Source organism: Canis lupus, chromosome 37, assembly GCF_003254725.2.
Source record: "Canis lupus dingo isolate Sandy chromosome 37, ASM325472v2, whole genome shotgun sequence".
NCBI classification, from domain to species: Eukaryota; Metazoa; Chordata; class Mammalia; order Carnivora; family Canidae; genus Canis; species Canis lupus.
Window position 1 is genome coordinate 29,670,794 of NC_064279.1, and position 16,317 is coordinate 29,687,110.

The window sequence follows — 16,317 nt, forward strand, 5'->3', positions numbered from 1 at the left end:
TCCGAATGGAGCACTATCAGTATTTGCTAGGATTTAGGGACTAAATTCTCTCCTTGGGGAAAGGACAGATCATCCTAAGGGGGGTGGATAGAGACTAATGACCCTGAGTCAGGGTTATATTCCCTTTGGGTCTTCTGGGTGAGTACAAGTTAGTGAGAGCTTCAACTTTCCTCTTTTACACTAAGAATGGCTTCAGAAATTATTCTAACCATTCAATGGGGGTAAGTAACACCTTTCAGTAGACTATGAAGTGTAGGACTGGGAAAAATGAGTGGTAAAGGACAAGTGAACTTGCTCCATTCCTGCTTCCTGTTGACTATTTGGGAGAGGAATTCCTAGCTCATTAATAGAGCCAGATCAAGAACATTTAGCTATCCTAATCATTGAAAACTAACAACAGCTAACACCTATATGATACCTTTTGAGTGCCAGTGCCGTGTGTATATATATATTAAATTATATATACACACACACACACACACACACACACATATTCATTCCATAAATGAATTTACTTAGTAAATGTTATTATTCTCATGTAATAATTAAGGAAACAGACACAAAAAGATTAAATAGTTTGTGCAAGACTACACAGCTTGGAAGAAGGAAATCTGGAATGTAATCATTTCAGCTTTAACTACTAAGATATACTGTGCATGAGGAAAGCAAGAAATTAAGTTAGGAAGACAAATAGAGGATGGTCCTATCTATATTTATATAAATATTTGTTAAAATGAGTGGCAAATAAGCAATAATATCTTTATATTTTTGTGTATCTAAATAATTCATAATTTATAGAAGGAAGAAATTACACTTTTTACTTGTATGAAATACAAATGATAAATAACACTAAACTTTGAAATAAGGGCTTGGAAATCTAATAGTCTTTTCCCTGTGATAACTACTTTAATACACTTTTTGAAAATATCAAATTAAAAAAAATTAGGTACTTCCTTCTTGCTCTGACAAAAAAAGCAAGAGGGTTCAAAATGAAAAGAGCCTTTAATGCCCCAAAGCTTTTATGGTTATTGAGAAGGCTGAGCAAACTACTCAGTTGAAAACCCAGACCTTTCTTATAAAAACGAGAAGATGACTCAGAAAAACAGAGCCAAGAGACCAGAGGGCAAAGCTAAGAGATACCAAGAATCACCCTGAACGAGAAGAACTGAGCACTAGCTGAAGACAGAGTAACATGCACCTAGCTAGATTTTAGAATTACTATGGGTCAGTGACTGCAACATGCTTCTAGTCTTCCCCCTCTCTTTTGAATAGGAATGAATGTCTACTGCAGTTCCAGCATGTTTCAGCATCGCACGTTGAGGGTATGGAGAGCAGAGAACCTGTTTCTTAAGTTCTCAGGGCTGAGATGGACAGCTTCAGTAGAAGAGCTGTACTTACAGAAGCACAGTGAAGAGTCTCATCGACACCTGTGCTGATGCAGATAACAAGATCCTAAACATCAGTCATGAGCCAGAGACTATAATAGGATGAGATTCTGATGATCTTTGGAGGGAAATGAGGGTCTTTTGCATGTGGGAGAGATGGGAACCACTGAGGCCAGAGGGTAGACTATTATTGCCAGCTAAGAATCTTGAATATACTTACTGTGAGATTTTTGCTGCTTCTGCATACTGGCCAAAGAAAAATTATAGGTAAGATAAGAAATATCAGATGATAAGCCTGGAAATGTAACACATTAGCATTACATAAGGTTTTGGCAGGGACTCCAATAATTGCATGCATTCATTTATGTGGATATGCAAACTACCAGTTTTTAATTGAAAGTTTCCTGAATTCAGATTGAATTAGAAATGGATATTTAATGCCTTTCAATATGGTAATTATACATCTATTTTCCAATAGTACAAAAATGATTTGGGGGAAGCAGAGTTTAGATAATGCTCCACCAGATTTGTGGTCTTCTATAATGAAAAAGGGTTCCTAGCCACTTTTTCCATCAGATGGGACATTGTGACTTGGTTCTGGACAGTGGATTTGTGATGAAAGTGATATGTGCCCTTCTAAGCCTGGCTCATAAAACTTTCCAGCCTACCTTTCAGCTCTCTTCTTTCATTTTGCAGGCTGTCCTCGCCCAGGGCCATCTTGAAAATTATGTGTTGAAGACAGCAGGGGCTCCATTAGCTTAAATAATTTTGCTGGAATATCATGGGTAGCATTAATAAGACACCAAGATATGGCACATGATTAAAAGTAATACAATTTTGGGATAGGGTGTTTTTCTATGTCTGGTATGATTCAATAATATTCTAAAGAACATACCATGAGTTTTCCTTGGTTCAAGATGTTAATGTTTTATCCGATAAGATTTCTTCCCCATTCCCCACTTACATGAAAATAAAGCAACAAATATATAGCCTCAGTAGCTTTGGCAAGTCATGGAAACTATCAGATTTATTCATTTCTTTCTATCTCTGTGGCCATCAACCCAACCCAAACTATAATCACCACTTGCCTGTACAGCTACAATACTTTATGTCTGTTCTTGTGCCCTCCAATCTGTCTCCAAGTTGTAGTTAGAGTGATCTTTTCAATCTGATCACAGTTCCCATCATATCCATTCATAGCTTCATACTGTTCTTAAGACAAAGCCTTTCATGTGGAAAGGTCCTCGGAGGTCCTGCCTTGTCTGACCCATGTCTACCTCTGCAGCTTCATCACAGACCACTCTTGTTCTCGCTGCTTTTTCTGGAGCTATACCTCAGTTCCTGGATGCACAATGCTCTTTCCCTCTATAGAAACTTGTAGATCAGCTTAGAAATCATTTATTTAGGGAAGATTTTGCTGATCCCAAATTGAACAAGTTTCCCTCATTTTGGGCAGCTCGGGTGGCTCAGCGGTTTAGTGCTGCCTTCAGCCCAGGGCCTGATCCTGGAGACCAGGGATCGAGTCCCACGTTGGGCTCCCTGCATGGAGCCTGCTTCTGTCTCTGCCTGTGTCTCTGCCCCTCTCAGTGTATCTCTCATGAATGAATAAATAAAATCATAAAAAAAAAATTTCCCTCATTTTATGTTATAGCAAGTCTTATTTTCCTTTGCAACATTTTTCTCACCTTGAAAATGTTTCAAGTATTTGATTATTTTCTGTGATTTTTAATCATGTAGTTCAAAACATTCTTCTAGAAATACAGTAAAATAAATGTATATCATCAGAGTGAAACCTAAACATTTTGCTAGTGATCTGAAGGTCCCGATTTACCATGTACTGAATTCTTATATGTATTGCAGTCTGGTTCTGGACTTGCTATTCTGGTTCATAGGTGAGCTGTCTATTCATGTATGAGTGCCATCTGGTTCTAGTCACTAGTGGTGTGCCCAAGATCGCGAATCCGAGAAACCACCAAGAGCCAACACCGATGCAAACACACGAGGGTTTATTTACAAGCTGGAGCTTGGGTCCAACCAAGTATAACCGACCCAGCAGAGCAGCGACTTGGATCCCGAGGTGGGATTTAGCTTAGTTTTATGGCCTGGTCTAGGGAACCTCCAGAAGGGGTGGAGCAATTCCTCAAGTTCTGTTTACATATTGATATGGGGCCTTCAAGGGCATTGAGCTCTGTTCTTACTCTAATAGGGGCTTCCTGCCCTTGGCTTGGGCTCTGTTCTTATTCTAATATGGGGCTTTCTAGGACGTTAAGCTGTAAACTGTTTTCTTCCTGTAACTGAAGTAAGGTAAAGTTCAGCTCTTATTCCCTGGGGTCTGGGATGGCTGGACTTGTGCTAAAGCTGAACTTAAAGTGGAATGGCCTTAATTTTCTCAGCCTCCACAAATAGTACTATCTTATCCTTCTTACTACTTGATTTTACACTATTAAATATTCTTATAGTTTAATTATTTGATTTGTTGGCTTTAAATGGTTTCCTTGTTTACACAACTATAACAGATGAGGCATCAGAAAATTTAATTTTTGTCTTCAATGTCTTTTCCTCTTCTCCAGTTTTTTTTTTTTAGTTGTTATAATTTCTATATAGTCAAGGCATATAATACTTGTATCCTTGTTAGTCATTTTCAATCCACGGTTTAAAAAATCTTAGTTCCATCATTAAAAAACTTTGTCTTGAGGCACCTGGGTGGCTCAGTAGTTGAGCATCTGCCTTTGGTTGGGTCATGATCCCAGGATTCTGAGATCAAGTCCTCCATTGGGAGCGTGCTTTCCTTCTGCCTGCATTTCTGCCTCTGTGTGTATGTGTGTGTCTGTGTCCCCCATGAATGAATAAATAAATAAATAAATAAATAAATAAATAAATAAATAAATAATTTTGTCTTTATCATTAGCTTCTTTATCCCCCATCATCTTTTATTTGTTGCTGCTTAAGGAATAGAGAAAGACAAAGAAGCATAGATGATGAATCTGGAGGTGTGCAATAAATACATCCAACACTGTGATTGACAAAAGGATCTTGCCTTCTAAACCACAGAGGGAAGAAAGTGAAAACAGAAAGAGGTTAAAGTATATAAAGGAATCATAAATGTTTATGTATTAGGGGTTCTCATAAGAACCAAGATCTTTGGAGTAGTGAATGAGAAAGCTGAATGGAGATGTGACTATTGTCAGAGAGGGGAGTACTTGATTTTTATTTTTTTCTAATTTCAGAGAGAGGAAACTTCCTGGTGATTGCAGGATGTAGGTTATGACTGAGAGTAACTGGCCTGAATAGAATTGAGAAGAAGGTTGTTAGACATGAAGAGGTTAAGAAACTGAGAAGCCACTGTGTTAAAAGTCATTGACACAAATTGAAAACAGAGACATGTTGCTTTAAGGAAATCTGGTGTAGAAATTCAGATTTATAGCTCTGCAAAGTGGGGTGTTTGTGTTTTGAATTTTTTTTTTTATTACAAAAGGACCCTTTGCATAAGTCACCCAGGAAGTCTGCATAAGAATCCAAAGGATGGTTACCAACTATCTTTAGGCACTTTAGAGTTTCCCAAACACTTCCTGCAATTGGATCTCCTTTGATCCTTATAAGAGTTGTGTGAGGAAAGAGAATGAGATCTGTACTCTTTTTTTCTATGCATGAGGCTCAGGGAGGGTCCTGTCATTAGTTTCATAAATAACTAAGCCAGGACCAGGAGACCCCATCACTTTAGCTAGAAGTCATGGTTCCTTGGCTAGTGCATTTGGCAAGGATTCGGTTGAAAAAATGTATAAAGCCTATTGTCTTTTCCAGGAGCACTTACAGGCCTAAAATCAAGTATTTCTTTCTTTTTTAAAAATTCAATTTACATATGGTGTATTACTCATTTCAGAGGTAGAATTTAGTGATTCATCAGTTGCATATAACACCCAGTGCTCTCATTATATAAAGTGCCCTCCTTAATGGCCATCACCCAGTTATCCTACTCTCCCTCCAGCGATCCTCAGTTTGTTTGCTAGAGTTTAACATCTCTTATAGTTTGCATCCCTCTCCATTTTCATCTTATTTTATTTTTCCTTCCCTTCCTTCATGTTCATCTGTTTTGTTTCTTAAATTCTACATATGAGTGAGATCATATGGAATTTGTCTTCTGACTTACTTTGCTTAGCATAATACCCTCTAGTTCCAGCCATGTCACTGCAAATGGCAAGATTTCATTGTTTTCAACTACAATAATGACAACAACAAAAAAGATAGCTCTCTTAATCAGAAAAAAATGTCATTGTCACTATGTGGGTATCTAAGTCAATTCATTGTGTATTTTGGTAGATTAGACTCATTTTGAAAGTTGTTTGTGAAATGTATTTAATTGGTTTGTCTGTTTTGATTTTGAGTGTGAGTCTCTATAGCTGTCCATGTAGTTATGGCAGTTTTTCAACACACCACAAGGGGGGAAAACAGTTGTTCAGTCTGAAGGCAAGATAGAGATTCTGTGTATATTATATATAAAGCTTCTAGCTGTATTAAACTCTGGTATCATGAAGACTTGGATTTCTTGTATATAAGGCCAGAACTCTCCTTATAATGCCAGGGATCTGGCATCCTCTAAAGACTGGGAATAGCTGCTGCCAAAAATCACTGAATATCATGAAAGCCCTTGTACTCTACCATATGATTATGGAGAGAGTCCATGGGAAAGATCTGAATTTGTAAATAAATATTTACAGTCTGAGTTAACTGGGTAGCTCCTAACAGCTGGATGTGTCTATGCATGTGTGTGTGTGTACTTGCGTGCTCACTTTGATACTGTGCAGATTCCAAATCCAACTGAAAAGCAGTAGTTATACAATTTATACTGATCATTTCAATGAGAGAATTGGGAGAAGTAAAAGCTTTGAAGGCCTTGCTGTCTGAAAATAGTGTATACTGTTTTTTAAGAAAATTGTTTAATTTCAAATGACACTTGGCTGCCCCCCCCCCCAAAAGTCATTGCCACAGATTGATCAAAGAATCCAGGGAAATGGCAAGAATTGGCATTTGGAAGAAAACTGTTGGCAAGGCACACACCCCAATTAAGGGATAATTGGTGGCATGAGCATCAAAAGAATATAGGGTTGTATTTCTTTAGGATTTTATTTTATATATTTGAGAGAGAAAGAGCATGAGCAGAGGGGAGGGGCAAAGACTCCCCACAGAGCTGGAAGCCTGATGTGGATCCTGATCCTAGGACTCCAGGATCATGACCTGAGCTGAAGGCAGATGCTTAACCAATTGAGCCACCCAGGTGCCTTCAGAATGCGAGGTTTCACATGAAGGTGGAGGAAGAATTGAAAACCTTCTTGGGTATTCGAAAGAAAAGATTCATGACAGCTATACTCTTGATTTTGAAGGGGAAGAAACACTTTATTGATATTACAAAAATCTAATAGAAACAGAAGAAAAGGGAAATCTATGCATAGATGAGGGCAATAGTAAGCAGTAAAGGAGCATAAGACAGAGTTACATCAAATCAGGTACTTCTGACATCACACATCATTAGCTGGGGAAGCCCTGTGGATACAGCCAGGCTGGGGTCCTGATGGAGAAGACAGAGCGGGGCATCCTCCCACCAGGTGAGACTTCCAATTGACCAACCCTATAAGGTCTGTATTTATAGGGAAAGTGGCGGGGTTTGAAGTTAAACATCTGTTCACCTACATGCAGTTTGGAGTGCATTTCTATGTTATCATGTCTTTACACCTTCAAGAAGCCTGGGCTACGTGTGCTTGCCTCCCCTCCCAGATTCCATTCCGGGGGGTCAACCCAGCCTGGAATTGGAGGGAATATAAGGCAGAATTTGCAGCTCATGGCATCCAGACCAGAAGGGCCAATTCTGACCCGGAAGCCAGCTAATGTCAACGAACCAGGCTCCCGAGGTCACTTATGCAGCATGAGTCTCAGAAACATCATTCCTTAACCTGCCTGTGTGCTGCAGGTCTGCGTGGTCAGTTATGCAGGACAAATCACAGAAACCTCATCCATGCAATACCCTGGGGAGGGGAAAGTCAGCCTCCCTTTTCTACTACCATGGGCAGTGAGAAGGCTGCATTCCAAGAAAGAAGACAGGATGGGGAGTAGAGTCTTGCAGGCATGCTGTGTTTCATTTAAATGCAGTAATTGAGAAGAATGTGTCACGAAGAACTTAAGGTTGTATCGTTTGGGTTTGCTGATGGTGAAATGGTGTTCCAGAGGGCGTAGTTAAGGACGAGAATAAGAGAAGCAAGTTGGGTAGGGGAAGAAAACAAATAACGTCAATGGGGAGAATGTTTCAGAGAGTCTAGACACCTGGAGGGACTTCTATCCTAGACGCTAAGGACAGCTAATCAGGATATGCACTTAGGAGGTTTCATCATTCCTACCTAAATTGCATATTATATGCATTTGTGGGACGTTTCTCCATTTCTATCTTTAGGTACAACCTTGTTTTTTCCTGAAAATTTTTCATTTTTAAGTCAGTTGAAATCCACCTCCCAAAAAACCACTCACCAAGTGTAATAAATCCACAAGAGAGATGAAACTTTTACATATTTTTAAAATTTAATATTTGTCTACTAAATTATTGATTTATATCTCTTCATAATGCACCAAGTGACAAATAATAAACTTATTTACTTCTTTACAACATTCATCATCCAGGAAGAGAATGGCAAAAGCAATATGTTTTTCACAGTATAGTTTGCTCTTTGGTCTGCCAATGGTGTGGACAGTTAATATTTACCACACTAAATGTCAACAGTGTATGGGGAGATGGATTGACAACATAACAGGGCAACTCTGGGGCATTGCATCCAGGAATCTTTATATAGAAAGCCCTTGGCAGGGCATCCTGAATAAAAAGTGGGTAGTTGGGTTAAGGAAGGTGGTGAAATGTGGTTCAAGCTCCTATAATAAACTCAACAATAGTAAACAGAAAAGAGTTAGAAGCTACTCTCCTTTCTCCAACAAAAGAGGTCTGCCCTGTTTAGGCTTATCTAGATGACGACACTCAGTATACCCTTTGGGTTGTAATGCCAGGAGGTTAATGACTGCAAGAATAAATTGTGCTTTATTGAGTCCTGTGGTAGTTCTGGGAAGGAAGCAGGGCAGCATGATCTAGAAAAACTGAATGAACGTGAAGGATACTTTTATCACTTTTTTGGGTAAGTGTGGTGTTGAGACAAGCAAGGAGCTTGATGACTTCCAAGGCCAAAAAAAAAAAAAAAATCAAATGATGTGATATTTGTGAAAATATAAATTGCACAGCCCCACATAAATGATTACCATTATTTCCTTATTATTATTGACAGTGATCATCACAGTGAAATAAGTGTTTAGAAGCACCATCAGGCTGCCAGAGTTGGCATAGAGAATTACAGAAGCTAAATAATACAATGAAACCAATTCAAAAGCTTTCTGAAAAGGAATTCCTAAGTGGCCAAAGCCTGTGATCTCATGGATCCTTTGCTTTAAAGATAAGCTCTTTTTAATGAAATAAACAACCCATGGCTTCCAAATCATTTTTCCTCATTGGATTTTTTCTTTTTTACTATAGTTATGTTTATTGTGATGGGTTTGGCTTACATTGCAGTGATGGGCAAACTGTTCAGCCTTAACATGATCACTTCCGTACTCATTATGGAAAATTGGAAACAATACATTAGATTCCTAGCAGAAATAATATGTTGCTCTGGGGTGATATTTGGACAAAGATCATTACAGAAATATGGGTAAAGGCATTTGAGCTTTCCTTTGCAATTATGGCTCTTAAGACATTTGACTGAAATATACACTGATAATGAAGATGATGAATCTGTGTTTCTAATCATCACTCAAAAGATACAGCCATGTTTTGAATATTTGTTTGTTTTGCATCACACAGTATGCAAGTACAAATGCGAGTTGTACCATCCCTTATGGTTTACCCTCTTAAGATTTCTACACTGAAAAACTAGAATTGACTTACCAAACAGATGCCATACTACCAAATCTGGATAAGATGTTCACATAGCAGATACTATAGGAATTATTAAACTGCCTTTTTAAAATAATAGAATCTCATTAAACTTATCTGTTACTGGAAATTACAGGGATTATTCATGTATGGTGATTTGCTTAGGTGGCTTAGAGGACTGGGGTTTGCTACAGTTGCTTTCCACAGAAACAGACACTGAGTGGGAGTGAGGAGTGAAAAAAATAGGCATCAAAGCCAGAGAAGAGAAGAGAAGAGAAGAGAAGAGAAGAGAAGAGAAGAGAAGAGAAGAGGAGAAAGAAGAGAAGAGAAGAGAAGAGAAGAGAAGAGAAGAGAGGAGAGGAGAGGAGAGGAGAGGAGAGGAGAGGAGAGGAGAGGAGAGGAGAGGAGAGGAGAGGAGAGGAGAGGAGAGGAGAGAAGAGAAGAGAAGAGAAGAGAAGAGAAGAGAAGAGAAGAGAAGAGAAGAGAAGAGAAGAGAAGAGAAATGGAAGAATTGGGCAGAGGGTAAAGCTGAACAGATGCAGACCTGATAAAGTCTCGGCAAGTAGATGGGGGCTCTGGAGTGAGTATTCACCATCAGAGTGTTCTGCCCTGGGTCAAATGCAGGTGGGTCTGGGAAAATATATCTTTGTGCAAAAAGCTCTTATGTCCGTGCAGAGCCTAATGCTGCTGACAGCTGGAGACTGTCTGGTGAGCACCCTCCTCACAGCTGCAGGAGGGTCTGAGACTGAGTGACATATCTTCCTGACAACTTCAAGCCTGGGTAGACTAAACAGACATCGAAGAATATTTGGATTGCCTCCAATTTCCTATATATAATGCTGTACTATGTTTGTGTTATTATTAACTTGTTTCTCATAGATAGAGATATACTGTTGACAAGTTGCTTGATGGTGGGAAATGGACATAATTTTTTTATTTCTGACATTTGGAGAACAATAGCCTCAAGAATGAATTGGGAATCTGAGCTATCAGATGGAGAGATCATTGGAAAAGGGTTCACAAGAAGAGTACCTGAAAACAGGTAGATATTTTGGAAAATCATCAAAGGGCAAGTCCAGTACGGAACTAGGTGAGTTGCAACCTAAAAATATGATCCAAAATAATAATATAAGAATAGCTGTCTAGTATGGGGATCTAGATATAACCTTAGGTACTTAACTCTTTTTTTAAAAGGCATTTGAACTCATTTTTTAATTGCCTTATTGAAGTATAATTGATATACAAAGCTGTAAACATTTAATGTATACAATTTAATGAGTTTGGACATATGCGTACACCCATGAAACCATAACCACAATGAAGGTAGTAGACATATCCACACCTCTGCTTGTTTCCTTGAGTCCCTTTGTTGTTGTTGTTGTTGTTGTGTGTGTGTGTGTGTGTGTGTTTGTGCTGGGGATCAGGGAGCATAAGAACAATTAACATGAGATCTCTACTGTCCCACAATTGAAGTGTACATTATAGTGTTGTTGACCATAGACCTTATGCACTAGAACCAACCTCTAAACTTACCCATCTTGCATAGCTGAAAGTGTATATCAGTCGAACAATTCTTCTCCATTTTCCCTTCCTCTAGCCCCTGGTAACAATCATTCCATTCTTCCCTTCCGTGAGTTTGACTATTTTAGGTAACTCATGTGAAATCATACAATATCAGTTCTTCTGTGACTGGCTTACATTTTTTTTTTTAAAGTTTGCAAAACATGATCAAAAGAACAAAAGATTAAAAATGTATTCTTGCTCTAATGACTTATCAGATGAGTGTGTGGAGGCAGTGAATCCCCCAAACTAGAATTAGTGGTAAAAACATTGTTCCCAAGACCATCTCTACCAGAAAGATACTTTGCACTCACAGATGGTGATAGCAAAGGCATACTTCACAACCTGCCCTGGCTATGATGTCATACAGACCAACTGCTGCCCAAGAGTAAATTATGATAATTCCATAGCTTTGTAGAAGAAGGAGCTACAGTTTACTGAGCTCTTAACTATATGCCAGATACTAGCTCAGCATCTTATGTATTATTGCTCATCTCAGACTTTCTTAGCCTGCAATTTCTTCTGCTATGGACCATGGCCAAAGTGACATCACAGTATGCAGCCCATCATGAGAAGAGCTTGCATCAGAGAAGCGTGTTGTTGACTACTTGTTGTGGTCTGACCGGTAAGCATTCATCAGGGCCTGACTCTTCACAGGACATGATCCTTGCAACAAAGGAGAGATGGGACTTCAGGGGTAAGAGCACTGGCCATGGCCTTCCTATCCAGTTCACATCCTCCTTCTCCTAGAACGGACTTCATTGAAATTATGGTGTGCTTTTGGGCTCTGAAGGGCTTTTTAATTAAATAATTTGCTCCTTCAAATATTTATTGACTATATCACAGGTAATTTTTTTTAATCCAAATTATTCAATAGATAATTGATTTACCTTTTCCCTGAAACTAAGGGTCAGAGATATATAGGGAGAATTTGAAGTGGTTACTTGTTCTTATCTGCCCACCATCTCTTTCCCTTTCCTCTAGCAACTCAGTTTCCCTTCTCTTTTTTTCTCTTTGTGGCACCCATTTTATGTGACTTACACAGGGATCAGCACTTCTGTAAGAAACTGATTTCTTGGTAGAAATAATTCACTATTCATGGCTGATGAGAAAAGGAAAGACTATTAATCAGCAACTTCTCCAAGGCTTGGAAATGCAGATAGTGAAAAAATCCTAATTATAATCCTGCCTTTCTACTAGAACAATCATAAAAGATTCCTCATGTGGAATGACCCTATTTGAGAGATGAAGAACATTAGAGCCATGAATCCCTGGACTGAACTATGCCTGAAGGAAGATATTCCCTTCTGATTTTTCAGCTTACATGAACCAATGAAGTTTTTTGTTTGGCTTCATCTAGGTTGAGCTTTTTGTTTTTTCCATCACTTATAACCAAATGAGCCCTGACTATGGCATAGAATTTTCCTTGAAAAAGACATGGAAGAGAGCAGGAGAAAGTAATACTGTTCTAAGTGGCTATATGTGCTGGGCATAAAGTTAGACACTATCATTTTATTAATTCATACATATTTTTTATTCATGAGGGGAGAGGAGACAAAACTAGGTTATGTGATTTGTCTTATATCTCACTATAAATTAGAGATTCAGGCCCAAATTCAAATGTGACTCCATATCCAATATACCATGTTGCCATCCCATGTTGCAATTATATTTTATATTGAAATACAATCACTTATATGCAAATACTATTTGAAGAATTTAAGCAACAGTGAGAGGTGTTGCCATAAAAGATGACACAACAGATTAAGCTTGGAGAGAGATTGGAGTCAGAAGGGAATTTCCAGAGCAGTCCAGAACTGTCCAGAGTCCTGACCTTGGATATCTTTGACCATCATCCTTAAGCCAGCTCTCATTTTTCCAATACCATAGCCTTGTTCACTCTCACCCTTATAACATCTACTTCTCAGTCTTTCCCATGGAAATTTGTGAACTTTGTTAGGCTGACTTATACAAAGTGGTTTGGAGTCATCTAGACCTTATTCAATTTTTAGTACTTCTGCTTAATGAATCAAATAACTTTGAATAAGTCACATAACCTCAGACTTAATTAATTATTATGAAAAGGGGATGAACTAGAAGCTGAAGGAACTAGAATATAGCAAGAAATGTCTTCACTTTGGAATAAGACCTGAAAAAAGGGTTACTGGCAGAATGACTTTCTGAAATTATATTTGTTGTGAAAAAATTTTACCTATTGGTATTTTCAGCCCTTTATTAAAAGTTTCTAATTTCACCTAAGAAAACTTTGCATTCACGGGGTAAAGTTTTGGCCAGCCTCTTATATAGATTATGCTCAAGATAGCCACACATTTATAGAAGGAAATATTCTAGCCCTGTGGAATCAAACTGATTTTGGATAGCAACTGGCAAATTCCTCCCTTTCCATCCTGTTCCCTACTTGGTAATGCTTTCACTTAAAGAAAAAAATAGGAGCAAAGCAAATTGGATTATTCCTGATAACATATACGTTTTTTTTTCCCTTGGCAGGGATGGCAGCATGCAGCAGCTGGGATAAATGGGCAAAATATTCCTTCTGATTTAAACCACAAATACAGTCAGGTAGAAGATATAGAGATAATTTTCATTTTCAAAATATATATCCAAGTCAGACATTAGCTTGACAATGTGATTTGCACTTTTCAGGTTTTACATAAAGAAGTTAAATGCAAGCTCTATTTCCATAAGCCTGAGAAAAAAAGCAGATCCTGAAAGGGCACAAAATACATAAATATGTATTTGTACATATTTGAGTAAACATGTACTTGTTCTCCCATGTATAAGTCTGCTTTATCTTTTAAATCTCCTGCCCTCCTTCTTCTTCTTCTTCTTCTTCCTCTTCCTCTTCCTCTTCCTCTTCCTCTTCCTCTTCCTCTTCTTCTTCTTCTTCTTCTTCTTCTTCTTCTTCTTCTTCTTTTCTTCTTCCTATTATTATTATTATTATTTTAGCAACTTACACTCTTCAAGGAGTTGCTCTTTGGTTCTAAACACAATTGCTATTTTTAAGGTCTTATTATGCTGGGTTATTAGCAATGTGTCTTTTCCCTAAGACTTTACTATGGAATAAAAATGATAAAACAGAAGCCATCAAAGTTACCTTGTTAACCTCACTGATAGCTTTTCAAGATCATTATGTATTGTACTTTATGTGTGTGCACACTTAGGCTATGGGGTAAAAAAATCATATACTCTTGTGATTACACCCATAAATGGTTTCCACACACTAGGGTGTAAAATAATTTGTTTATGTTTTATAACTTACTTCATCTAGAAATTTTTTTTTAAGTTGTAAGAAAGTGCAATAAGAGTGATTAGAAACATATGGGACTTGGGGTGGTTTATTTCAAGCAACTTAACCTAAAATCTGTAAGCCTCAGTTTCCAAATATGTACTGGGACGATACTAAAGGTTAAATTAAGTAGCAAAAGAACTGTGGCAGAAACTGCTGCATGGCTAATCCAATGTTATTCTGAATCTTTTTTTCTTTTTTTTTCTTTTCTTTTCTTTTCTTTTTTTTTCTTTTCTTTTCTTTTCTTTCTTTTCTTTTCTTTCTTTTTTCTTTTCTTTCTTTCTTTCTTTCTTTTTCTTTCTTTCTTTCTTTCTCTTTCTTTCTTTCTTTCTTTCTTTCTTTCTTTCTTTCTTTCTCTTTCTTTCTTTCTTTCTTTCTTTCTTTCTTTCTTTCTTTTTCTTTCTTTCTTTCTCTCTCTTTTTTTAAATCTAATCCAATCTCTTTATTTTAAAGATAAAAAGACTGGGGCCCAGAGGGGGAAAAGGACTGGCCTGTGGTCACAGGGGCGGGGAGGGGGTGGGGAGCGGCCAGCCCATCAGATGCTCTGTTCCTCTGCTGTTCCCTGCAAACACACACTCTCGGCCATCCCTCCCAGCTTGGGTTCTTTGATGCCCAGAGTGCTGAAATATCTTCCAGAGCCCTTGAAGTGTATCCTGCTTGCTGGAAAGAAAGATCAATTCCAAAGAAGGATCATAGGTCCTCTCCTATGAATCTTTTTTTCTAACCTTCTTTTGTCTTTGAACATGGAAGTCTCCCAGGAAGGGGGTTCCCTTCTCAACTAAAATAACAAAGTTTTGGTTGTATCTCTTTCTTCCCATTTGGGAAGAAGATATGATGCCTGTAGGTAGAGCAGCCATTTTGGAGTTATCAGTATAAAACCACACAATGGCACAGAAGGAAACTAGAAGGAGCCTTGTTCCTATATATTCTTTAGCAGCTAGAGCCAAACTAGAGTCACCTTCTCAATACTTCTTATTATGTGAAATCAATAGTCCCCTACCTCATAAAGCCACTGTTTCAAATTTTCTAGTACTCAAAGCTACACCATTCTTGCATGATATGAGCAAACATGGTCCCCAGGCCATGTAAAGAAGTTCAAATAATGTTAATCATCATGTCCCCTCTAGTGGTAGTAATGGTCATATATAATAGATGAGTCATGTCTCAACACATGTTTTCCTTAAAAGCAAAATACCAATGCATTATATAACTATTGGTTTTCCTCCTCAATTTGCCTGAACCTCCTATTATCTCATACAAGAAAGTACTAGATTTCTTTTTTCTCATGCCACATTGGGTAATGCTATATTGTTTTTTTTTTAATTCCAAAACCAAAATTATTTTGAAAGAGTGAAGAAAACACCATCTGTAACAATTGAAATCATAATAACATTTTTTTTCTATTCTGAAAGCACATCAATGTTATATAAAGAAGAAAAAATGATTAGTCCCAGGCTGAGCTTGCCTGTGCCAAATAAGTATGCTAATTTTGTTGGCTTGGTTAGAAAACCCTGAAATCATAAATTTATGCAGGGATTTGCAAATGATAGGCTATTTATGTACATCTATATCTCTATACTTCAACCACTAGTGCATTTAAAATGGGATTGGATTCTAAGGGGAAAAAAACAAGAATGAAGGAAGAAAGTCAGTAAAGTGATAGAAATTTAGAGGCAAAAAATTGGGTATTTGATTCAAAATTACCTGAATTTTTAGATGAGTCTACAATGGAAAATAATTAATGTTGTAGTAGTAATCAAACATGTCCAGCAGGTTATGGTTTTCAAAGCATTATCACACTATTAATTTCACATAATTCTTACAACATTCCTGAAAGTTCGATAAACTAGAAAGTTGAAGTTCAGAGGCATTAGGGAAGAGAGGTGGTACTGGTCTGCAATGAGAACTTACAGAGAGGGCTTTCAGTATGCAGGGCAACCCTACCCCAGGGAGATGAGGGTGTGCATCCTTTTTACCTCAAGTCAAATGAGAGAGAAAGCATCCAGAGTACTGGTCAATAAGCTTCACACTGAGTCACGGTGCTTCTGCTTCAGATGGGAGAAGGCAGGAGGCTGGTTGGTGATGGCTGAGCAAAGAGAAGGTTACAT

The 16,317-nt window shown here is 37.9% G+C and overlaps 1 long non-coding RNA gene across 1 annotated transcript in view; it reads left to right on the forward strand.

Annotated features, from left to right (window-relative positions):
* The first annotated feature begins 9,448 nt into the window (after positions 1 to 9,448).
* LOC125754501 (uncharacterized) overlaps positions 9,449 to 16,317 on the forward strand; it is a 29,053-nt gene continuing 22,184 nt past the window's right edge. Inside the window, exons 1-2 of the long non-coding RNA XR_007408887.1 lie at positions 9,449 to 10,432; positions 11,402 to 11,527. This is a non-coding gene — a long non-coding RNA (uncharacterized LOC125754501). The remainder of the gene's footprint in view (positions 10,433 to 11,401; positions 11,528 to 16,317) is intronic.